This window comes from Physeter macrocephalus, chromosome 11 (assembly GCF_002837175.3).
Source record: "Physeter macrocephalus isolate SW-GA chromosome 11, ASM283717v5, whole genome shotgun sequence".
Lineage (NCBI taxonomy): Eukaryota > Metazoa > Chordata > Mammalia > Artiodactyla > Physeteridae > Physeter > Physeter macrocephalus.
Genome location: NC_041224.1, coordinates 143,231,674 through 143,257,985, shown reverse-complemented (window position 1 = coordinate 143,257,985; position 26,312 = coordinate 143,231,674).

Here is a 26,312-nt window from a genome sequence, read left to right as displayed (position 1 = left end):
ACGGACGCTGGGCGAGCAAAAATGTTCTTTCTCTCAACAGTATCGAGTCCATTACAACAAAACTGCAGTAATTTCCTCAGGCCACAAAGTTGTAAACTCTTGGAGGTATGTGAGAAGTCCATGCTGTTTTTTGCCCACATCAACACAAACAAATTAAACAGAGCAGAGTCAGCTTCAAACCACTGAGTTTTAGATCTGAAAGGAACCTCAGAGGTCAACTAGAACAATTCTATCACTTTACAAGTAAGGAACCCAAGGACTTGTGCAAGGTTCTACAAGCTAGCTCCTGGCAGAACCAGGAGAACTGAGCTGGCCTCCGTCCCAGGCCAGGCTCTGTCCACTGTGCTGCATCACACATCATCACAATAAAGTCTCCACACAGGAAAAGAATTTGGTCATCTCCTTGGCATTACATGTGATGCAGTTTAATGGCTCCTGCAGCACATTTTACCCACCAGTGTAGTCTCAAACCATACCTTGTCTTCGTGAAGTTTCCTTTGCGTGACCATGCCTCAATTCTGGAGCTAACATGGCAGCTTTAGGATGTCAACATTCACAAAGCACTCTATGTTTTCAGTCATTAGAGAGTTTTCCTCAGGCTGATTTACCAGTTTAAAAAAAAAAAAAAAAAAAAAACTTAGATGACTAACATTTAATAAGCACTTGCTGATTCGCTGCATACTTTCTTTAAGCCATTTACATCCAGGCGCATGAGAATGTAATTCCAGAATTGTTAAAAAAAAAAAAATAGAAACTCGAAAATAATCTAAGTTTCAAAGGGTTGAATCAAACCATACTATATCTATATGATTTAAAAGATTATACAATCATTAAAGTTACAGGCATGGAAATATTTCATGATACATAGTTGAATGAAAAATTTAGGCAACAGGGCTTCCCTGGTGGCACAGTGGTTGAGAGTCCGCCTGCCGATGCAGGGGACACGGGTTCGTGCCCCGGTCCGGGAGGATCCCACATGCCGCGGAGCGGCTGGGCCCGTGAGCCATGCCCGCTGGGCCTGCGCGTCCGGAGCCTGTGCTCCGCAACGGGAGAGGCCACAACAGTGAGAGGTCCGTGTACCGCAAAAAAAAAAAAAAAAAAAATTAGGCAACAAAATTCCATATTTCTACAGAAACAATAGCAACGCACTTATATGAATGTCTGTATAGATACGCATGTACATATGTATACACAAACACATATATACAAATACACGTATACATATGCATGTGCGTGTGTCTGCACATACATATACATATAAAATTTGTACCAAAATGTTGATTGGGGGTATAGGGCAATGAAACACAGGTGATCTTTTTCTTTTTCTCCTTAATTTATATTTTTATATCAAAATTTATTTTTTCCTTAAATAGAAAATAAATTTATTTTACAACCTATATTTTGTAGGATTGCTTCAGGTAATGCTAGATGTGCCGGATAACCTAAGCCTCACTGTCCACAGAAGCCCACCCATACTGGAGAGGCACAAGGCCCCCGGGGTCTGAGGAACTATGTGGTCGCTGCACACAACCCACTGCATTAGCTGGGGAAGGGCAACAGCCCCAGCGCACGCTCTCCTCAGAGCACAAGCAAGGAAGGGCACGGCGAGACCACCCACTCTGAAAAGGCTAATTTTGTTTTTCCCAGCGCCTCTTTTGTTTCCGAGTCCACAGATGGACCAGAACAGCTCTTGCACCGTTGGACTTTCAAGAGAAGATAACAGGACTGCACTCTATATTCCTACGTGGAGGGATGGTGGTGGAGGGGTAGGAAAACAGGAGGAAAAAGACAGGTGTGGTGGTTCCAACTGTCAGCGGTTTTCTTTTGTCATTTTAGAGACACTGACCGATAGCTCTTGCTCCAGATTCAGGAACCTCCTCTCCAAAGCCAGAATCTTGGTGAAAGCAGACAATGAGAAAAGGGCTTTGCGGCTGTCCCCTCACCTCCCCCCAGCTCTCCTCTCTGACAGGCAGCACGGTGACTTAACTGTCAAACACTAGGCAGCACATCTTCTTTCATGAGGCTCCACAGACCACTCCACAAACCGACAAAGGAAGAGAACAAACAAACAAGTGTCTGAAAGCTTTTGTGTTGCTATGGCAACTAGCCTGGCTTTTCCAAACTCACAAGGGAAGAACTCTTCCACCAAAAAAAAGAGAGTAACTAACAAACCTGACATTTTATTAATGCTTCTGTACGTGCAGCAGCCACAGCCAAGGGTAACTACCAACCATATCAAAGCTGACCTGGGCTAGGAAGTCTAGCACTAGGCTTTATTGCTGGTGATGCTGAGGGAGCAGAGGTGTCAGGCTGGTCCACTCAGCAGACATATATGGGACTCACACCCCACAACCTAAGGAGGCTTCTACATTACATAACATGCAGCAGCTACTTACATGAGTCATGAGTAGCTCAACTTCATGAGTAAATAAGGTCTGGAGTAAAGGTGGGGGTAAGGCAGAGATCAGGGAGATAAGAGGGTCTGTGTGACCCCATACCAAGTTTCCTTTACAGATTCCTGACAGAGATCAGAAGCCTATAAAAACGGGAGGGGGCTATGATTCTGTGCTGGGTTTCTGGTATTTGGTGTGGTGGGAAAAGGAGGGCAACCCACAGAGTTTTCTGAGTACTAATAGTACCAATTCTTTGGAGAGACGAAAGGAGTATGTCTCAGTTATAACGGAGCTGGGTGTGCTAGTTGCTGACCATGGTGCTGTCTGTGTTCAACTGGTGAAAGCCGTGCCCACTTCCGATGTAAAATTACCCTCTTGACACCTTTGATGTCATGCTCTCTAGTCCTCCCACATATTCAAAAGATGGCAAGAGCATGAAGGTCAGCTGCATGAAAGGACGCAGCTGGTGGGAGTGCAAATTGGCACAGTTTTCCTGGAGGGCACTTTTGTGATATATACCAAACACCATAAAAATTCCAGAGACTTCGACCCAGCTAGTACACTTAAAGAATTTATTCTAAGGAAGTACCCAGAGACATGCACAAAGATACTACACAAAGATATTAATTGCAGTGTTCTTCATAATAGAGAAAAATTGGGAACAATATAAAAGTTTAATAACGTGAGAAAGGAGTTCAAAATAAATTTCAGTACAGCCACCCAGAGGAATTCTGTGCAGCCATTAAAAGGGCTATAGAAAAACGTTCACATTATACTAAGTAAAAATTAATATATATATATATTTTAAAAGACCATCTTTCATATACCATTTTGATAACTAATATCTTAACAATAAGTAACTAGGAAACTACACATCAAAATAATAGCAATGGTCATCTCTGAGTGGCTTCATTGCGAGTTTTTTTTCATTTATCAAACTGGCTACAAAAAATGCTATTATATAATTTTAAAACAATAGAAGCTAAAAAAAGAAAGGAAGAAGAAGAAGAAGAAAGGACAGAATATATTTTGACTCCATCCTGTTCCCAGAAAGGGATATATAAAATATAATGTAACCAACTGATTTTTAATTTATCTCCTCAAACTAAAAATCATGAATTGGACCAAGGTACTGGAAAATGGACTCTTTTCTTTATTCATTCAACAGTTATTAATTGGCCCCTATGTATAAAGTACTGAGGTGCTGAGTAGAAAAAAGACAATGTAAGGGTTGGGGACCCACCAAAAGGTTTTAAGAATAAGGAAATAACATGAGGTCTGCATGTGGATTGGGATGGTGGCACAGCAGAGGTAGAAAAGCCAGTGCATTACTTTTTTGTTACTGCTGCAACAAATTATCAGAAACTTAGTGACTTAAAACCACACAAATTTATTATCTTAGAGTGCTGTAGGTTCAAAGTCCAAAATGGGTCTCGATGGACTAAGATCAAGGTGTCAGCAGAGCGGCATTCCTTTCTGGAGGCTTTAGCAAAGAATCCATTCCCCTACTTTTTCCTTTTTCTAGAAGTAGCTCAAATTTCTGGGTCCATAGCCTTTTCTTCCATTTTCAAAGTCAGCAACAGCTGGTGGAATCCTTCTCGCATCACATCACTCTGCCCTCCACTTCTGCTTCCTTCTTCCACTTGCACGGACTTTTGCGATTGTATTGGTCCCACCTGGATAATCCAGGATACTTTCCCTATTTTAAGGTCAGTTAATTAGCAACCTTAATCCCTCTGCAACCTTAATTACCCTTTGTCATGTAAGCTAACGCATTTACGGCTTCTGGGGATTAGGCTATGAATATCTTTGGAGGCCACCATTCCGCCTATTAGAACCAGTTAGAAAATCATTACAGTGATGCAAAGGAGACTCTGAAGGATGGCAACAAATAGGGGAACAGGGTGAAGAAGGCAGCTCCATCAGACATTAGGTTGAGACCTCTAGAATTTGGTGGCTGGACAGATGTGGGGAATGAATTGGAGCCTAGGTGCCAGGTGGTACCACTCAGAGACAGGAAACACATGCGGGGACCAGCTTGGGGAGAAACAGAATGACATGGTATACAGGTAGAACTTGAGATGCCCATGGCACATCTGGGTGTACGTGTCCTGTAGCACTTGGCTATGTGAGCAGGTGATCTATAGGGACGTCTGAACTGGAGAAAAAGAAGCGTGACACGGGCATAAAGCTCCTGGGGGAAGCAGAGGAGATGAGCACACCAAGCTGTCTTGATTGAATCACATGGAAAGAACAGAAAAGGCTTTTTTTTTTTTTTTTTTTTTTTTTAACAGATATCCTCATTTTGTACTCCGCATCCACAGGTTGAGAAGGCCTAGGTAAAATGTGAGCGCTACATGGAGTAGAAAGGATTATTCTCAAGGTGGATTAAGCAAGCTGGCCCCTTCCTCACTCAATTAAAGCCATAGGAAAAATAGTGTTTTGTGTTTCCAGAAGTTCAAAAGTACTTCTCTAAGTTAACTGTACCCCACAACTGCCTTATATATAATTCAATCTGGTGAGCTGTGTTATACAGAGGCTACAGTGTACTTCCAATAGTCTTAACTACTTTTTCAGTTTAAAAAAAGCAACTGAACAACATTTTAAAACATATTTAAGCCATCAGAAGTTTTAAGTCCCTCTTAGAGCTCATCTGGGGAACTCCTTTGCTAGGGTACTTTTTAGAAGCACTCATGGAGACAAATAAGAAAACCCATTTGATCACCCAAAGTCACATTCAAGCTTCTCACAGCACGTATCCTCCAGAGACACAAATGCTCTAGCAATGAAATAGTAACACAAACCCAGGATATTTTAGACGTGCCTTCAACTGTAAATTCAGGGACCAAAGGAAAAAGGAGAAAAGTATTATTGGTTGTATCAATTTGGTTTTTGTCCAATTACTGCTGAAGCAAATATTCTCCCCTGAAGCATTTTAAGTTCAGAAAGAGGGATGAAGGTAGTAGTGAGATCCAGAAGGGTCCTAAAAGATAATCTAGTGAATGTAACCTCCTCTTCAATAGGAGGCTGCTGTGTAACAAAGAGAGTTAGTGACGTGCCCGAGGCCGCGTTACCAATGGCAGCATCAGTCCAGGATGCTGAATCCAACTCCCAGGCTACTATTCCTCACCAGACCCTTTCCAAATCTCTCTTCCTTACCTGCCCAGTACACATTCTCCCCTACATACAATGCACATCCTTTATCTGCCCCTGTCCGTCTCTCTGTGTGAAATGATACATGCCTAGAATATCCTTTCTTCATTTCATGCCTACCACCCAAATCTCCAGCGAGTCCAGCAGTGTTCTTCTAGTCTGCCAAACTGGAGAGGTTCCAGGGGAGGTTTGACGAGCAAACTTCACAGAATCTGCTCCATCAGTTCCTACAGAGGTGCGCAGAGCAGAACTGGAAGAACTGAATACATAAATAATAACCAGAAGTTTCCTTCCAGAAGTCCCTGGACTACTGTTCCTTTGGGCCTCAGAATGGATGGCAAAGCAGAACTAAGCCAACGCTGAAGAGGCAAAGGAGCAAAAATTTGTTTAGCATGAGGATTTTTCATTAGATGTTTAGCAATGTTCTTGCTCCCTGGTACAGACTGAATTTCCCACACTCACAGGTTGTCACTAATGACTATGCACAGGAAGTGTCAGACTTATGTCTATTAAATCACCTTCCTTTCTGCAAGAGCCAGCGCTTTGGGATGCACTTTTACCCATATTTATGTACTTATCCTCATTATCATGTTCCGGATAACACGCTGTGTACCATGCTCTAGCCCCCGAAGGAAGCAATACTCAGTTCTTAACCCAGGTTATCTAAAAAAAAAATAACCAGACGCCTCCAGTGTGCCTTTGAAGAGAGAAGTGGCCAATATCTACAGACATCAGCCAATCTTGTAGCAAAGAAACAAGCTTTGTGAATGAGAACAGAATGTGATTGCCACCACCTGCTCCTGGCAATGCCAAGCAGACTGGTCTTCTCACCTAGATGGAAAGGAATCAGGGGTCCACAAATGTCAGACCATGCTGCCTCGGGATTTCTGATGACTACAGATCCTCCCATACATCCCCTCCTACCTAGGCATTTAGACAAACAGATGGGGAAGCTATACACAGTCTCACTCAGCTCAAAGCTCTGTGCCAAGGTCAAAACTAGTTTAAAAATGGACACAAGCATAGGAGAGCAAACTTTGGTTATTGTCCTTTCTTCCTGCCAATTGCTACTCAGAGAACAGCTTTCTATCACCTACCTCCCTTAGGGCCCTAAATGTCCGTTCCCATCTCTGGTGATGGGAGGAAAAAACAAAGCAGCTCCATCGAAGCTCTGGTCGGCATACCTCCCCCCCTTTCCAGGCACCTGTCCCACCTCCAACATCTGTCCACCTCCAACTTTCAACTCCCTCCATTTCCAGTCACGGACAGATGAAATCATAAGACACAGATCCATAAGGGGTTTAAAATCCCAGCACTAAAAGATGCTCTAATTAATTTCAAATAAAACAAAGTTTTGACAGGTTAAATATCAAATTTGCACCTATTGTAGTTCTTACACTATTTTCAAAAACTGTGCCCTTCCCTCAGAACACCAAAGTGAGCCCCAGAAATGTTCAAAACCAACATACCTGGCTCTGTGGGACAGTCACGACTGCAAAGCAAATTAAATCATGGTATTTCCTCGAGAAAGTTGATTCAATGATTGCTTTGTGGTTACCTAAATATTTCCTGAAAAAGCACCTCCACTTCCGCTTCTTCTCCGAATTCTAGATTATTAATTTTTCTCTAACTCCAAGTCATAATGACCTTTTACCCTCCTTAGAGTTAATAATATGCTCTCCAGTAGATTGCAGTTCCCATCCAAAAGGGGTAAAGGGAAGCTAGTTGCTTACTTAAGTGTGAGACTCACCTAAGGAATGTTTGCTAAACAGGAGGCAGAGGAACTGGTCTGACTCACCACAGTAGCTATTAGAACCTTCTGCCTTAATAACTTAATTTTTTTGGCAAATATATAACCACCTGTTCAGTGGCATTATTAGTTATCTATGGGCAGAATTATCTTCCTGATAAATTTGCTACAAATTCTTTTTCATTTGCTATCAAACTGGAAGTAATTATTGCCTTTGGGGAACAGATGTAATTTGCTGCCCTGACTAAACTCAGACTCTGGTCACAAATATTTTGGTTCATCATAAAAGTTCTTCGTTTCTCTTATTTGTACCTACAATGAAAAGCAAGTACAAGATCACAGCTGGGATTCTGATGGAGCAAAATGCCTTGTCTGCCATGAATACTGTAACCTGGAATAAAAATACAGTATTTCCCAAACATTAATCACTTATTTCTTCACTGCATAGCACTATAGAGCTTCAGGCTGAGATGAAGCCACACTTGCTGGAATTTAAAATCGGGAGGGTCACAGAAGATCACAGGTAAAACTGTGAAGCCAGGGACAAAAGCTAAGCTGTTACTCTTTGAAAACTAAAAATGTGCAGTTTCATGGCATGAAAGACCATTGCTGCTGAGTTGTAACAAATTTTAAAATACTCCTGCTTCATACAAGAGGAGTCACATAGTTACAGCTGAGAAATTGTTATAGAATGTCTAGTCTACTTCCCCTACGTATAAAAGAAAGAGAACTGGTATTTTATTTTCGTGCATACTTATTTTAAAAAAGCATAGGAACTCAGAGTTATAGAAGACCTTCATATCTCTGGAACTAAGAACTCCCTTTGAAACTGATGAAAGCTTTGAATCCTCTCCCAGAAAAAAAACAAATGTACAAACAAAGTCTTGTAAATACATTCACAGAAAGTATTGATGTTCCCTTAAAATCTACCCCAAAAGCACTTTGAGATCCTCAAACTTCAGGTTAAGAATTTCTGCTTCAGAGGTGATATCTGGCCCATGCCTCAGTCCAATTCTCCCATCAAGCCAACACGAAAAACAATTCCTCTCTCACATTATAGCTCTCCAAAACAATAGAAAGTGCTCTCCTTCCAACTGACCCTGGTTAGACATTATTTTTACACTCATTTTTTTCACCTGGTCACACTCATCTTTTCCCAAAGCATAGAAGCAGAGTGTTCTGGTAAATGGAATGGTATGTCTCAAACTAAATTGAGTTGTCCATCACTGTGGGAATGTACAGAGACTGAACCCTCACTTCTTAGGGGTGCTGCTGAGAAGATACAAGAATCAGGAGGGAAATGGCAATAAACAGCCTCTGAAGTCCACTCCAATATGAGACTCATAATTAAGTTGTACTCCGATGCCTGTGTGTCTATGTCTTTCACAGGGGTGGTACTAAGAACTAAATAATGTGCTTCCCATGATATTCAACCAGGCTGAGCACATACTCGACTTTGGTTCTGTGCATTAATTTGGGCAGAATCAACCTCAACCTCATTTTACCTCCAAAATAAATTCCTTCTAGCAGCTAAAGTCTCATTAATTTTTTGGAAGTCCCAACTTGACTCCTGTTAAGTTCTGAGTAGATTAAAAGCCCTGTGTGGTTGTTTTTTTTTTGCGGTACGCGGGCCTCTCACTGCTGTGGCCTCTCCCGTTGCGGAGCACAGGCTCCGGACGCGCAGGCTCAGAGGCCATGGCTCACGGGCCCAGCCGCTCCGCGGCATGTGGGATCTTCCCGGACCGGGGCACGAACCCATGTCCCCTGCATCGGCAGGTGGACCCTCAACCACTGCGCCACCAGGGAAGCCCACCCCTGTGTCTTTTACACATGTGCTGCTAAGTCACATCACTCACCATTGTTGGCAATTCATTTATTCAATTGGTTCATTTAGAAAATATATTTTTATTGATAGCTTTCCATGTACCAAGCACATCCTAGAGATACAGCCATGATGGAGGCAGAAAAAGTCCCTGCTCTCACAGAGTTTCCATGGAGCCTTATACAATCTGAACTATGATTCTGGTTGTAGAATGTCTAAGTTGTCCTCTGATTTTCGATTCTTGTGAACTATTCACAAGAACAGAGAAAAAATCACAAGTTCATGTGTAGGCCTCATAGAGCTTTCGGATAATTCTTCTGGGACTTCACCTTCAGGATGAGAAATTCTGACTCATTCACTTCAAGTGAAGAGAGAGAGACATAATAATTGCATCACAGCGCTTCCCTGGTGGCGCAGTGGTTAAGAATCTGCCTGCCAATGCAGGGGACATGGGTTCGAGCCCTAGTCCGGGAAGATCCCACGTGCCGCGGAGCAACTAAGCCCGTGCGCCACAACTACTGAGCCTGCGCTCTAGAGCCCACGAGCCACAACTACTTAGCCCACGTGCCGCATCTACTGAAGCCCCTGCACTCTAGAGCCCATGCTCTGCAACAAGAGAAGCCACCGAGGTGAGAAGCCCGCACACCGCAACGGAGAGTAGCCCCCGCTCGCTGCAACTAGAGAAAGCCCACACACAGCAACGAATACCCAACACAGCCAAAACTAATAAATAAATAAATATAAATAAATAAATTTATTTTAAAAAATTGCATCACAGAACGTTAGAAGAAAATAAAGCAAAATCATGAAAGACAGCCACATTAAAGCCTAACCTTGAAATTTTCCTAAGACGAGAATACATAATATATGTGCACAGGAAAACTGTAATTACACACCTTAAAAATCCTGGAGAAGAATCCCTTCTTTTTCATCTATTAATTACAATGGGTCTACACAGTACTAAATAGTTTCTGAAGTAATTTCAGACAGTGTTTGTTTTCCACATTTTTTAATGCTGAGAATATAATTAGGTACTTAAATACAAATGCTAATACATCAGTTTGTGTCCACAGAGAACACTCTTTGCACAACACATGATTTGATACTAATCTATGCCAAGATTTTCTTCCACATTCACAAATTGCTGAAACTGGCCACAGGAATTCCTCCCTTGCTGCCAAAAAGCTTTCTTCTCAGGCTTAACACTTTCCAATCTAAACACGAAGACTCATCCCAGGTGTGAAAAGCTGAGAGAAGGAAAAACGGGGAAGGAGGGGAAGGGAACAAGCAATTGAAGAACATCTTAGGCCAGACACTATCCTAGGCTGCCAGGCCAGAGACTGCTAGCTGCCCCCAATATCTATTCTCTCCTTCTTCCTTAGGAGTAGAACCACCAATCATTAAGCAAGCAATTGGCCACCTCAGAAAAAAGATGGCATGTCTCAGCACCCTCAACAACCTGATGAGGCCGTACGATGAAAGGCGGGCTGGCCAAGGAGATGCAGGTGCAAATGTTACAGGCAACTTTGAGATTGTATTGAGGATGGTGATGCAACAAGACAGAAGGAGCCTGAATCCTTAACGATGCAGAAGCCAGGACAATGACCCCTAACTAAACTACCTGTGGACTTGGCTCAGGCAAAGGAGAAATAAACTTCTATCTTGTTTAAGACACTGTAATTTGGGGGTTTCTTTCACTTGTAGCTGAATTTAGGAGACAGCAAACTTATTTAATCCATACAAGCCTGTGCCCCGCAACGGGAGAGGCCACAGCAGTGAGAGACCCGCGTACCACAAAAAAAAAAAAAAAAAAAAAAAAAAAAAAAAAAGAAACTGAAGGCTGTATCTGCTCGGCCCCTCATGAGCAAGAGAATCCCATACATGAAAAAGAAAGCATGGGGGCGTGAGAAGCAAGCAGCACCTCTTGGTGCAAGACATAGACAAGGGCACTAACTAGATCGTCACAGAAGGTTTTACATAGAATTTTGAGGCTTAATACCCAAACCAAGGTTTAATTAAAGTACGTGATTTTACACTAAAAAGGAAACACGCCCCAGTTCTGAATGCATCACATACTACTCGTTGACACACCAAATTGCTGCTCCTGCTACAGCAACTAACACCTTTACACTTAGGTTAAACTGCAACATAGTTTTCAAGTCTTGCTCTTCAGCTGCACACCACCCCCATGAGTCTCTCCGTGGCCCTAGCACAGTGACAGGTATAACTCAGGTCATCAAAAAAGCCATTCAAAGGAACTAATATGCAAGAATCACCACTTCAACTTTTATGTCAAAATAAATCCATCCTGACCCAGCATGGACAGTGGTGTTTCATAGATAGCACTGTCTATGTATTAACTTTGCTTGAGTGAAATTTAACTTTTAAGAGAAACTATACCGTATGCTAACACATATATATGGAATCTAAGGGGAAAAAAAATGTCATGAAGAACCTAGGGGTAAGATGGGAATAAAGACACAGACCTACTAGAGAATGGACTTGAGGATATGGGGAGGGGGAAGGGTAAGCTGTGACAAAGTGAGAGAGTGGCATGGACATATATACACTACCAAACGTAAAATAGCTAGTGGGAAGCAGCCGCATAGCACAGGGAGATCAGCCCGGTGCTTTGTGACCACCTAGAGGGGTGGGATAGGTACGTATATGTATAACTGATCCACTTTGTTATAAAGCAGAAACTAACACACCATTGTAAAGCAATTATACTCCGATAAAGATGTTAAAAAAAAAAGAGAAACTATTCATTTCTCCAAACAAAAAGACTGACAGCAGTTCCAAAATATATTAATTGTAGTCTTAATGAAGAATGTAGTCTTATAATCATTTTTGTCAACATGGTTTGGAAGGAAGGTCAAATTTCTATTAGTAACGTGTCAATTTTGAATCCTTATAAAGAAGTGATAGCATGATTTTCAAGAACTTTAGAAAACATACCAAATACTAGATAATTAAGTTGTGACAGTTAAATACTTAAGCTGAAAATTCTTTTCCACTTGTTTGGCACAGGCATTAACTGCACTGTGTCCCAATAATTGCATTAGTGGGTTCAGAGGCTGTAAATAATGTTTTCCTCCTGATCTTACTGGGATGCCTAGAAGGAGACAACTGCACAACAATTAACCCAAAGTGTTAGCCTCACTCATTGGCCAAAACACAAAAGAAGATTGTCATCTAGTGGTGAGGTCAGGAAGTAAGAGATGTGGGGAAGAGAGATTTTGGGTCCCTGGAACGGTTGCTTGACTCTGTGTAATGAACCAGAGCAGTAGAAATCGATACAACTTACCATGTGGCACTTTTAAAAAGAAAAAGGTAAAGATCAATACAGTTCAAGCCAAGTGACAGTTTTTAAAAAGAAAAAGGTAAAGAGATAGCTGTTTGATTTTATCAATATACTGACTATGAATGAGTTTGGTACCATAGTTCCCATAATTTGTGGACCAACTACTTGGAATATTCCCTTGTTATCCTAATAACTTTCTACATAACTAAAAATTCACAAGGACCATTCTCTTCCAGCATGCCAGAATGAGCAGAAAGAATGGTGTACAAATAACCAGTCCACCTTTTTCTAACATTAGTTTCATCACCACCAATAAGAATTTACAAAGCATTTCTTCACTGCTTTACACGTGGCACTAGGAAAGGCCCTAAGTGTGCCCTTTCTTTTGAGACTGTGCATTGACTATTCAGTATGCACTAGATACTCTCATTTTAGACATAAGAACCCTGGGACAGCTTTAAACCCAAGGGGGCTTTTTTTTTTTTAGTTTAAAATTTTATTTTTAATTTTTAAAAATATTTTTATGTAATAAAAAGTAGAAGTCCTTGTCCAACCATCCTTGTGGGGCATCTGTCTGTGTCTCTCACACAGGTCATTCAAGTTAATGGGGAAGAAAGAACAGGCGGCCCAAGTCTGAGGTTATAAGTAATAGAAAATAAAAGATCTTCTTCTCTAGCGGGGGGGATAAGTGAGAGGATGGAAGGGCAAGATGGGGTGGGAATGGGCAGGGGCAGAGCAGGAACCCCCCACCCCTGCCGGATCCTGGCCCCACCCACTTTGAGGCCCTTTCCATTCAAGGTGCTTGGCAGAAATTCCCCAACTCCCCCAGAGGGAAAGGGGAATGGGGGGCCGGGGCTGGTCTGAGCTGCTGGGGGAAGAGACATAGATCACTCCTCCCTCCACTCATGGAGGTCTCAGGTCTCAGCCAGGACAATCTTCAGTTCCCTGGGGGGTGGAGGGGAGCTGTTGGGAGCGATGAGATTGAACTTGGCTAAGTTAGGAGACAGTCGGGGTCACTGAGAGGTGGGGAGGCAGTGAGGAGGGGGGCTGCTGGATCACAACCGAGCGAGGATGGAGGGAAGCAAAGGGGTAAAGCAGCTAGTGTTTTATTGAAGCTAAGACCTGAAACCAGGCCTGTCTCTTCCAAAGTCCTTTCTCATAACCACTCTACTATTACCAACTCTTTCATCTCACTTCCAATAGGACATGTGCTTTGAGGTTGTCGCCCCACAGGTGAGATACTGTTATCTCTCCCCTGCTGAGTCCCCATGTAACTAATAACTTGTAGAGTAGCTGGTTTGAGTTAGACAATGTTAAAACAGAAGAGGCCAAGCAAAATGCTTCTTCTATGGCTCTGAGCCCCTTACTCTAATCAACAAAGCTGCCAGGGCTCAGAGAAGCAGCTCACAACCTAAGGTGACACTGCTCAATATGGAATACAGACAGCTAAGGAGAGAACTGAGAATGAATATACAAACAGGGCAGACACGAAATTAAGTATTGACACTGCCTACAGAGCAAAGGTTATGAATACAATCGACGCAGAAGTTTCCTGTTAGCAAGTATGGAGCTAGGAAAATGGTCCCCCTCACTTCTTACGATTAATTACAGATGGCTTCACAGAGGAGAATTTCAGGTGCTGTCAGAAAGAGGACGTTGCTAGTGACCTTTGCAATAAAGAGCGATGATGTCGGGCCTGATCAAAGGGCAAAGTGACACCTTGTGCAGGAGAAGATGCTAAGAGAGCCCACTGCTATAGGAACATGAGTTATGCAATAAGAATAAAGCGAAACAGGAGCATTTGTTTGGTCCAACAACAAGTTTTCAAATGCTTACTGTGCCTGGCTCTGTGATGGATGCTGAGGTAACAAAGATGAATAAGTTCATGTGTATTCTCCAGAGGGAGACAAAATGACAGATTTAGCTATCACGTGTTAACTACCAAGCTGGAAGGGAGCACAGAGGGCTGAGGGAACCCAGAGAAGGTGCTCCTAAGTCAGCCTGGAGGTCTGAGGAGAGTTTACTGGAAACAGGCCTGAGACTGGTTAGCTGTCTAACCTAGCTATTGATAGCAGGAAGTCTGCAGACTGTAGAGGTTCAAATCCTAGCTCTGTCAGTCCCTGCTCTGTAAATGAGGCAGATAACTTAGCTGGGGCTTCGATTTCTTCATCTGTAAAAATGGAAATAAGAATAGTACTATTTTGTGAGGATGTTCTTCTAAGTTTTTCTGGTACCTGCAGTAAACAGTCAATACAAGTTCCTGGTTGTACTGCTAAACAGAACAATGAACATTCATCCAACAAGTAAGTGAATTATTCAACAATTTGGGGGTGGTGGGGAATCGAGAGGAAGTCTGTCTTGAATGTCAAACGTCTACAATGCCTATGGGACACGCAAGTAAAGGTTTCTAGTTGGCAATTATATATGTAAGTCGAGGGACAGATCTGGTGCTGGAGGTATACATTTGAGAATCATCCGGTATTTGAAGTCATGAGAATGGATGAGATCATCTAAGGAGAGAGAGAGGACAGAGATGAAGGTTAGGAACAAGTTCTGAATAGCTCAAACTTTTAGAATTCAGGAGGGGAAGGGGAGCCAGCAAAGGAAAGTAGGGAGATAGGAGGAAAATCCGATGTATGGGAACCAAATGAATAAAGGGAGGGATCAGCATCAGCAAAGGCACAGGGGTATGAAACAGCAATGTGTGTATGCAAGGCGGGGTAGAAATTACCGTAAGTTTAGTACTATCTGAGCATAAACTGAGAGACAAGGGGAAGATAAAAACTGAGATAAAAGTAAAGCCAGACCCTGTACGTCTTTGGATGATTAAGAGGCTCAAAGGAGTTTTAATCAGGACAGAGTTCTAGCCAGGTGTGCACACTAGAAGACTTATTCTCATAGCTATGTGGAGATGTCTCTGGGAGGCAGAATAATGCCCCCAAAGATGTCTATGTCCTCATCCCTGGAACCTGTGAATATGTTAGGTTGCGTGGCAAAGAGGCATCAAGGTTGCAGGTGGAATTAAGGTTGCTAATCAGATGACCTTAAAACAGAGATTATCCTGGATTATCTAGATGGGTTTAATGTAATCACACGGGTCCTTAAAAGTAGAAGAGGGAATCAGAAGAGAGAACCACAGAAATGGTAGCTTGAGAAGAACTCAACTGTCTGTTGTTGGCTTGACGATGGAGGAAGTGGACCATGAGCCAAGGAATGTGGGCTGCCTCTAAAGGCTGCAAAGGGCAAATAAATTCTCCCCTAAAGCCTCCAGAAAGAAACTCAGTGAGATACATTTCAGACTTCTGAACAGTACTGAAGGATAATAAAAATCTGTGTACATTTAAGCCACCAAGTTTGTGGTAATATTTTACAAAAGTGAGAAGAATTAATACAATGTCCTTGAGAAGTAAAAAGATTGGAATCAGATCAGACAAGAAATAAAAGGAATCCAAAGTGGAAGGGAAGAAGTAAAACAGTCACTGCTTGCAGATGACATGATACTATACATAGAAAATCCTAAAGACACCACCAGAAAACTACTAGAGCTCATCAATGAATTCAGGATTCATTAAGTTGCAGGATACATTAACATACAGAAATGTGCTGCATTTCTATACACTAACGGTGAACTATCAGAAAGAGAAATTAAGGAAACAATCCCATTTACCATTGCATCAAAAAGAATAAAATACCTAGGAATAAACCTACCTAAGAAGGTGAAAGACCTGTACTCGGAAAACTATAAGACACTGATGAAAGAAATTAAAGATGACACAAACAGATGGGAAGATATACCATGCTCATGGTATAGTTAAAATGACCATATTACCCAAGGCAATCTACAGATTCAATGCAATCTCTAACAAAATACCAAAAGATTTTTTCACAGAACTAGAACAAATAATTTTAAAATTTGTATGGAAACACAAAAGACCCCGAATAGCCAAAACATATTGAAAAAGAAGAATAGAGCTGGAGGAATCATGTTCCCTGACTTCAGACTATCCTACAAAGCTACAGTCATCAAAACAGTATGGTAGTGGCACAAAAACAGACACATGGATAATGGAACAGAATAGAGAGCACAAAAATACACCCACACACTTATGGTCAATTAGTCTATGACAAAGGAGGCAAGAATATACAATGGAGAAAAGACAGTCTCTTCAATAAGTGGTACTGGGAAAACTGAACAGCTACATCTGAAAGCATGAAATTAGAACATCTTCTAACACCATACACAAAAATAAACTCAAAATGGATTAATGACCTAATTGTAAGATTGGAAATCATAAAACTCCTAGAATAAAACACAGGCAGAACACTTTTTGACATAAATCACAGCAATATTTTCTGGATCTGTCTCCTAAAGCAAAAGAAATAAAAGCAAAAATAAACAAATGGGACCAATTAAACTTAAAAGTTTTTGCACGCCAAAGGAAACCATCAACAAAGAAAAAAGAAAACCTGCTGAATGGGAGAAAATATTTCAAATGACGTGACTGATAAGGGGTTAATTGCCAAAATATATAAACAGCTCAAATAACTCAACATCAAACAACCCAATTAAAAAATGGGCAGAAGACCTGAATAGACATTTTTGCAAAGAAGACATACAGATGGCCAACAGGCACATGAAAAGATGCTTAAAGTTGTTAATCATCAGAGAAATGCAAATTAAAACCACAATGAGATATCACCTCACACCTGTCAGAATGGCTATCATCAAAAAGAACACAAAGAACAAATGTTGGCGAGGATGTGGAGAAAAGGGAACCCTCGTACATTGTTGGTGGGAATGTAAATTGGTGCAGCCACTGTGGAAAACAGCATGGAGGTTTCTCAGAAAACTGAAAATAGAACTACCATATGACCCAGCAATTCTGCTCCTGGGTATATAACCGAAATAAATGAAATCATTGCCAAGATATGAAAGCAACCTAAGTGTCCACCAACAGATGAATGGAAAAAGAAGATTTGGTATATATCTATATACATAGTGGAATACTACTTATACATTAAAAAAGAAAAAAGAATGAAATTTTGCCATTTGCAACAACATGGATGGACTTGGAGGGTATTATGCTAGGTGAAACAAGTCAGACAAAGACAAATACTGTATGATATAATTTACATGTAGAATCTAAAAATTACAACAAACAAGTGAATATAACAAAAAAGAGACTCACAGATATAGAGAACAAACTAGTGGTTACCAGTAGGGAAAGGGAAGCAGGGAGGAGCAAGATAGGGGTGCGATATTAAGAGGTACAAACTACTCCATATAAAATCAATAAGCTACAAGGACATATTGTACAGCACCAAGAATAGTCAATATTTTATAACTTTAAATGGATTATAACCTTTAAAAATTGTGAATCACTACATCGTACACCTGTAAATTATTTTTAAAAGACTGGAATGAGAAAAAACAATGAGGAGGCTGTTGCATTAGTGCAGAGGAGAGATGATGAAGGTCTGTCTTAGGAAAATGGAAACAGGTAGGAAAGAAAGTGGTGCTTCTCTGAGCATCCACTGTTTACCTGTTCTTGTGATTATCGACATATTTCTATTAAATGGACAGAGAGTCTCCTCATGGAACAAGGAAACGTGTATTTCAGCAAAGTTAAGATATATCCCTTTGAAGAAAAACCTATGTAATAAGCTGAATTGGAAACTACTGCCCAGGGAAGGTTAAAATAGTGGTCACCCACTGTCATCCGAACCTTTAAGACTGCACACCAGGATCTGCATTTTCTTCTATGCCTCCTCCCCAAATGTTGAGTTTGGTTTTTTATTATTTCTAAACGTTAGGAAAATGTTTTTATAACTCTTGATCCTCTCCTTTACATTTCTCTGACACCTAGAAATGCCTTGCCTGCATGCTTGCAATACTAATAATTTTCTCTCTCAGGAGCTACCTTCTGCTTCTGTTTTTTTACACAAGAAATTCATATTCATATTAGAAAAATGAGAACACAAACAAGCAAAATTTTTAAAAAGGTAAATCATTCTAATCCTACCCCCTGAGATAATCATTTTTTGCATTTTCAGAGGTATCTTTGAGAATGTTTTATTAATATTTATACATATTCATGTATTTGGGAGAAAAAAAGGGACCATACTCTTCTAAAATGTCATGCTTTTCTTGCCAGGCAATATATTATGAATCTTTCCATAAATATAAACAAACATTTAAAATACAATTCTTAAAGGCTACTCGATATTTCAATATAAGAATATAGCATAATTTATTTACTCCATCTCCTTATCACTGGACACTTGGTTTGGTTTTTCCTTTACCCCGCATCTTCTGTGTTCCCCCCTCTTCATCCTCTTTTCATCCAGATGTTCTTGGACACCACCACCAGTTACCTTTAGCTTAGCCTTGCTGCAGTATATGGTTCCTACTCCCATCATTGTTCTGGGTGGCTGCTGTATCTTCCCCATCTGACTGACTACTCAGATCTCCCAGACCTGTCTTACCAGCATGACACTGGCTAATACAGAGACAAAAGTGTGCTTAAGGCAGAACAACAAACTCTACCTTTGTCGATAATATTAATAGTGACTTATGATATATATATCAGTCAGAAAATCCCTCAGTGCCAAAAGTTTGTTTACTAAAACTAAAAAGTTCCCTACTTCATTATTGCTTATGACGTATAGTTCTATATTTGTTTACAATTAGGAAAGCCTTGCCATGTAGTAGTCCTGACTCTTCTTTGCAAGTGACAAAAAAGCCAACTCAAGTAGCTTTAAGCAAAAGAACAGGTTGTTACACATAAATTAAAATCCGACGTGATCAGACAGTATCAGGAAGCAGTTCTTCCTGAACTCTTGGCTCTGTTGTCAGTTGTGCGGGCTTCACTTTCGGTTGGGAGGGGTTTTCCCTTAAGGTGGCTGCAGCACTTCCAGGTTTCTATCATTATAGCTCCAAGTCCAGTAGAAGATTGCTTCCTTCCTCAATATCTCCAAAAAAACCTCTTGGAACTGGCTCTGATTGGGCCGTTAGGGTCACGTTCTTGTCCCTGTGGCCCAGAGGATGGATACATTCATTGACTTAATTAGAGCTGGGTCACAGGCCTCCCATACTATGTGCTAAGCATAGTCAAAGACATCAGGTACAATTACCAGAAGAGGGAATGAATGCTGTGTAATGGATACAGTAGACATCCATGCAAGGATGGACTGCTCTAGGACAGTGACCTTCACTTTTAGGATCACAAACCCCCCTGAGAATCTAATATAAGCTCTGCACGGAGGAAAATGAGCAAAAGCACACACAAACACACAACATTTGGCATACAAGGCAGCTGTGGACTGGAAATTGATTTCCTTCACACAAGCAGCCTTACAAAGAGTTATGTTTCTCGCTCATTTTTCATGCAAAAATTAATGGGTATTTCCTGAACAATGAATGATGGAAATAAATCCAAATTTCCCCTCCCCACAGAAAATCTGCTCAAAGGTAAATTTCAACAAAAGCTTGAAGGTTTTTGACTTAAATACGAAGTTGAAAGCATGAGATGGTTCTGAAATAGAATGCAAGTCATCTTTAATACTTAAGCAACTTTTCATTTTGACAGCAACTCGTCCTGAGGAAAATGACTCGTAAAGACACATAGCAGTCAAGAATCAAAGCCCCCATCTTTCACCTTGACAGACAGACAGGCTCGTATCAAGGAACACAAGAATGCTCCACGATTTGGGTTGAATTCAAGTTGTACCATTTCCTTTGTCCTCAAATCCATGAGATCATCTTTGGCAAAGACTGTACCATTGAGGCACTGATGTCAGCAGGGAGAGGATTAATAATCCATGCTTTAATACAAAGGCCTTCCAAGTAGAAGCAACCTTCAAACAAATTCTGCAGTGTTTCCAGAGAGAGGCCTGCAGATTTCTGCCCACAGAAAGATCAAATGACAAGGTATAGTCACACTAGACTCCAGCACACAGGAGAAATTTTTCCAGCCATGGAATTAACATAGATAACTGCTTCCTTTATAGTGGCAGTCTCATCAAAACCACCATCTATCATGGCAAGTTAGGAAATAAAACATATGCTTAATTCATATATATAAATATATATATGTGTGTGTATATGTATACACACATATTCGAAAAGGAAGCCAATAAAGAACTAGCTCCTCCCTGCCAAATGGTTCCAAGTGGGTTTTTTATTTCTCTCAAAATAGTTCAAATGTGTGCCTATGGTTCAATCAGGTGCTTCAAAAATTTGATGTTTAGAAGCTCCAAGAATTTCTGGCAATAGGGAATTTCATAGTGTGATCCCATTCCATGGCTATGTATCATATATATAAACATAAAATACATACATATACACATATATATACGCATTAAAAAAAATCTATCGTCTTAGAATATAAGTTCCATGAGAAAAGGGTCTCTGTTCTCTTCACTGCTGCATCTCTCTTGACTAAACATCTAAAATCATGTTCACCCATCAGATTTATCATGAAAAAGGCTGACATTTTGTTCACCATCTGACTGTCCTTGCCATCCCATTTATAAAATTTAGAACATGACAGGAAAAGAGGGGTATTATTTAACATCTCCCCCCAAACCACAAATGTATGAAGAAAAACTAAGCAGGTGAAGGCACAGAAAGTGACAGAAGTAAAGAGGTTTTTCTTCTAGACTAAGTGATGAGGAGCTCCTAGTAAGGAGAAGAGTGGGAAGAAATGAGGTTGGGCCGGATCATGTATGACTTTCTGGGCCATGGTGAGAATTTGGATCTGATTTTAGATATGAATGAAAGCCAATAGAGGGTTTTGAATGTAACAAGGCCTGATTTAGAGCTCAAGAGGCTCATTTTGCTGCAGTCTGGAGAATAGGCTAGAAGGAACAAGGGGGAAAGAAGGGAGATTAGTTGGGAGCCTCCCTCAGCAGTTTGAGATGGACAGTGGTGGCCTGTACCTAGGCTAACCGCGGTGGAGGTTGATATATTTTTGAAGGTAGAGTCAAGCCAACAGGTGTGGCTGACAGATTGGACATAGGGTGTGAAGAGAATGGAACAGTCAAGGATAATTGCAAGGTTTTGGCCTCAGCAAACAGATGGCACCACTTCACACAACTGGGGGATGCTTTAGGAGGAATAGGTGGTGAGAAGGAATCAAAAGTCTGTCTTAGACACGTTCAGTCAGAGATGCCTACCGGCCGCCCAAGTGAAGATGTCACTTGGACAAATGAGTCTGGATTTCAAGTCAAGACTGAAAAAAAAAATGGAGAGTCCTAAGAGTATACTAAAATAGCACGTAGGGACTGAACAGGATTCCTTCACACAGAAAGCATGATTCAGCAACAACATAACATGTGGAGCTCTTGCTTCACCAAAACAGCAAGAAGAGACGTGTTTCATCTGTGCTTCATCTGGCTACAGAGGCCAAGATTTTCCTTCCAGTTGGAGTGTTGCCTGGCTACGAAACTTTCCTTGGACTCAGGCTTCAGAAGCCCTGAGGCTTCTCCGACCCTGAAGTGATATAAAAAATTACTACAGAGAGATTAATGCTCTCCCAGACTGAACAAATTATGACTCCCTATATCATTTCAAAGATGTCAACAACTTTTAAAATTTCCACGATGGACTCCCCACATAAGAAAAACAGGTGAGGTTATCACGAAACATCCCAGTAATATCATCCACTTGCATGCTAAAGAGATGTGACCTAACTGACTTCTCCGAAACCTGCTTCAAAATATTAGATGTGCCAGTAAATCTGGAGCTTCTCCAATTCTGTATGGCTCCTCTTCCTTGACACTACAATAAAAAAGTCTGTAGCCAAGGCTGTTGTGTCGAGCAAAGCCAAGTTCTGGCCTCGTCCCCTGAAGAAGAGCCATTTGCCTGGTGTATTTTCAACATGCACAGATGTAAGGTCTTTCCTTTAGCTTTACTGTCTCCAAGTTTTCATCAGCAAAAAGAAAAAAAAAATGCCATGCCACAGAAAGAAGGATGATCTTATTTTCTTCTCTATCATTTTCAGTTGAAGCTAGACCCACAGTCCAGTGGGTTTAAGTCCAGTGTCATATAATCATAACAGAAGGGTATATTTTCTTTAATTTCTATCAAAAAGAAATTATTTAATTTCAAAACACAGAAATGGCAATAACTGTGTATTACCTAACAGTATACATCAGCACTCCATGCCACCCTACGCTTAATGTATTATATAACTTTTTTTTTAAGGGCAATCTTAAAAGGTTTAAGAAGAAATAATTTAAAAAAAAATTGGGGGGCCATCCCACCAATCTCTTCAAGGCCATAGACTTAGTCTTTGCAGTCTAAAGTGTAAAGTAAGCCCTCATGCTTTCATGGTTACAAACCGTATTCCCAGAACCCATCATTCATTCATTCCCTCATCCTTTCAACAAATATTTGGTGAGCATATACCGTATGCTGAGCACTAAGGCTCTGGGGATACTGCAGCGAGCCAGGAAAAATCCCTGCACTCATGAGATCACTGTCTAGTGGTAGAAACAGACAAACTAGTAAACAAATATTTATTATATTTTAAGATAGTGACAAGTACTAAGAAGAAAAATATAGTGAGGTAAGGAGATAGATTTGCGCTGTTTACAGGGTAGGGGTGGGGAGTGGGAGAGCATTTTGAAAGGATGTCACATCTGAGCCAAGATCTGGCTGAAATGAGGCAGGACCAAGACTCCAGATTCCCCAGTAGAATTCATGACTCCCTACTTCATGCTTCTACTGCATTTTATATCTCCAGTCATTTGACAAATATTTCTTGAGTGCCTATCACATCCCAGGCACTGTTCCCAGAGCTCTACTGTGGCTTTAGTTTATCCTATTTCTATCTGTCCCTCCCTACCAAGAAATTACAGTGATGAGGACTAGGTCTCTGTAACTCCTTTAGTGCTTTGTATTTGGGAGAATAGAGTATCTGACGGAGAGATGAAGAAATGGATAAACGGATGCATAACCTGAAACTCAAGTACTCCTCAGATTCAACACTGTTCTCTTCCTTGCTGCTCCCCCAAGTCAATGTTCATCTTTCTTCAGAAGAAAGCCAAGGTTACACAGGCTCCTCCTAGAGAACTCAGCATAATAAATCAGGTTAGGCCTACTGGGAAATAAAGGATTCGAGTAAAAGGAAATCTTTGATTAAAAATGTAGTTCATTATTCAACACTCTTTGCTAGACAGCAAATATAAAGGCCATAAACCTTGTCTTAATTCAATAATTAACAGAGCTCCCCAAAACACAGGGTAATACAAGCTGACTCTTTTGAAATCATACCCAACAAGTGACTCACCGGTCAAAATTACACACAACATCACACCTGTGTGTGATGCTGTCAGTATGACAACAGTATTCAGATGTCAAAAACGAAATGAGTTTAGTAATCCTATCCAATCCTCCAATTTTAAAGAAGCCCACACATTTCTCTTTTTTTATGCTTAATTCTATGTTTCTCAGTGCTTAGAGAAACCTGTTGAAATTAGAGGTAAGTCTGATAAATCCTCAGTTTCCCAGGATGTACCTAGAGAAGTAATACCCAGTATTAACTGCTTGCTCAAAATTAGTTATAAAATACCATTAAAGCCTGAAAACATGCCACTCCCATCACTATACTGAAAATATACATGACATTAATAAATTTGCACTTGAATTTTTGCCAGCATCCCTCATAAGGTATGTACCAAATGTCTTCGCAACAATTTCCTGCCTCTACAATCATTTGGTAAATTGCAGCAATAATACACTTGTTTCCCCCTAACTGCACTTTTTGGACAATGCAGATAATATTCCTCATGTAAACCCGTTTCTGTTGTTTTAAAGATCAAACATCCTTTCACCTGAGAAGCACAGAATGGCTGGTTTCCCTGGCAACGTAATTTGCTTCCAGTTCAATGGAATATCGAGTTCTTTTTCATGGGTTCACTGCACTGAGTGGCCAGTCTTAGCTTAGAGAGGCCCACTTCCTTTGCAAAGCACTATAAAAAAAAAAAAGTCTGTTGCTAAGGTGTTTTGCTATGGTTAAATGAACCTCTTAAATATTGATTTTAATGCTGTCAATGTTTTAAGCTGCTCTGCTTTCCTCTTTTTCTTAAACACATAGGACACATCTCCTCTGAGTCTCTTGTTCATTTGCTGTGGCTCTTTCATTTCAAGGTTGCAAATCCACTGGCATCTACTTCTGCAGATGTTTCAAGTGAAAACAACAATCATTTGACTGAATGAGGATGGGCTTGGGAGAGCACCTGATTTTCCAACTCTGGTGTGAACAACCTAGAACTATAACAATGTGAATGCCCCTCTAAACTGTCCAAACCTTGACTTCTAGACCTAATGTACTTAAAGGTACATTTATGGGGCTTGAGTCTGGATTAAAGGTAATGGCCTTGAACCATTCTGGCAAATGTCTGGTTCTGAGAGCAGCTCTTCAAACCTGGTTAGGTTCTAGTGTGTGGCCAGTCCTTCAAAATCCAACCTCTGCATCCATTTCAGGGGCATCTAGTTACCCAGTTGGAATTCCTGTGAAATGTTTGTCCAACAGGACAAAGGAAATCTGTCTAAGGTAATACCTTACAAATTTTATTCAGAAAAGTTCAGATAGGTCAATTAAAAGTGCTGTCCACATAGCTAGTAAATAGGCAAGAAACTAATCAATAACAAAATTCCAGTGAAACAGCATGTTGTTGCCAAAGGACAAGCAGCAGCTCAGGGTATGACAATGAAATACAGACAACAAACAGAGGAAAACAGCTTCTGAAAAGTGGTGGAAAGCTATTTAATACTCCACGTGGGGGTTTACTACCTCATCTCACCAAAGCTAACTTCAAGTTTCAGAACATACTTAAAAAGACAGTGGACATTTTACAGAAAGTGTTAAGATAATATGGTATACTAGAAAAAAATAATATAGAATTGGAGTGCCTGTATTTATATGGATATACAGGATAACAAGGAGGACTAGAAATAGATATCATAATGGAAATACAGTTGTCATATATGGGGCAGAAATTTCCTGTTCTTTAAGACTGAACTTTAAATGAAACCAAACAGAACCTGAAGACTAATTGTATAAAAATCACTGTGTCAAAAAGAAACAAAACCAGTGTTCAGCATGGAGTGTGGAAATGGACAAGGCACATCAGAGAATGGTGCAGAGGCAGCTTAGAAGTAAAAGAGACCTAAGTATGGACAAGACCAAGGACATGGCTAAATCCTGCCTTAGCCATTCTTGATTAAAGGCTCCACAAATATTCAGTAAAAAAAAAAAAAAAAAAAAAAAAAATTGATAGTTAACTCCAGACATTACAACTTTATATTATAGTTTGCTTTCATTTTTACAGTAGAGTAGTATAGTGGTTGAATGGTGGCACCCTAAAAGATATGTCCATATCCTAACCCCCAGGACCTGTGAATATGACCTTACTTTTAAAAAAAAGTCCTTGCAGATATAATTAAAGTGAGGATCTCAAAATAAGATCATCCTGGATTCTCCAGGTGAGCCCTAAATCTAATGACAAGTGTCCTTCCAAGGGACCCAGAGGAGAGACACAAGAAGAAAGGAAGGCCACGTAAAGACAGAGATTGAAGTCATACAGCCACAAGTCTCAGAACACTGGGAGCCATGCAAAGCTGGAAGGGGCTAGGAAAGATTCTCCCCTAGAACTTTCAGAGGGATCACAGCCCTGTCAACACCTCAGTTTTGGACTTCTGGCCTCCATAACTGTGAGAGAATAAATTTCTGTTGTTGTAAGCCACTAAGGCTGTGGTGTTACAGTGGTCACAGGAAACTAAACAAGTAATCCCTATACACCATGAAAAAATGCAGTCTTCTCTCTTGTGGGACTTTAAAGTTAGCAATATGAAGTAATAATTGCATACAGTCCAGATTACCT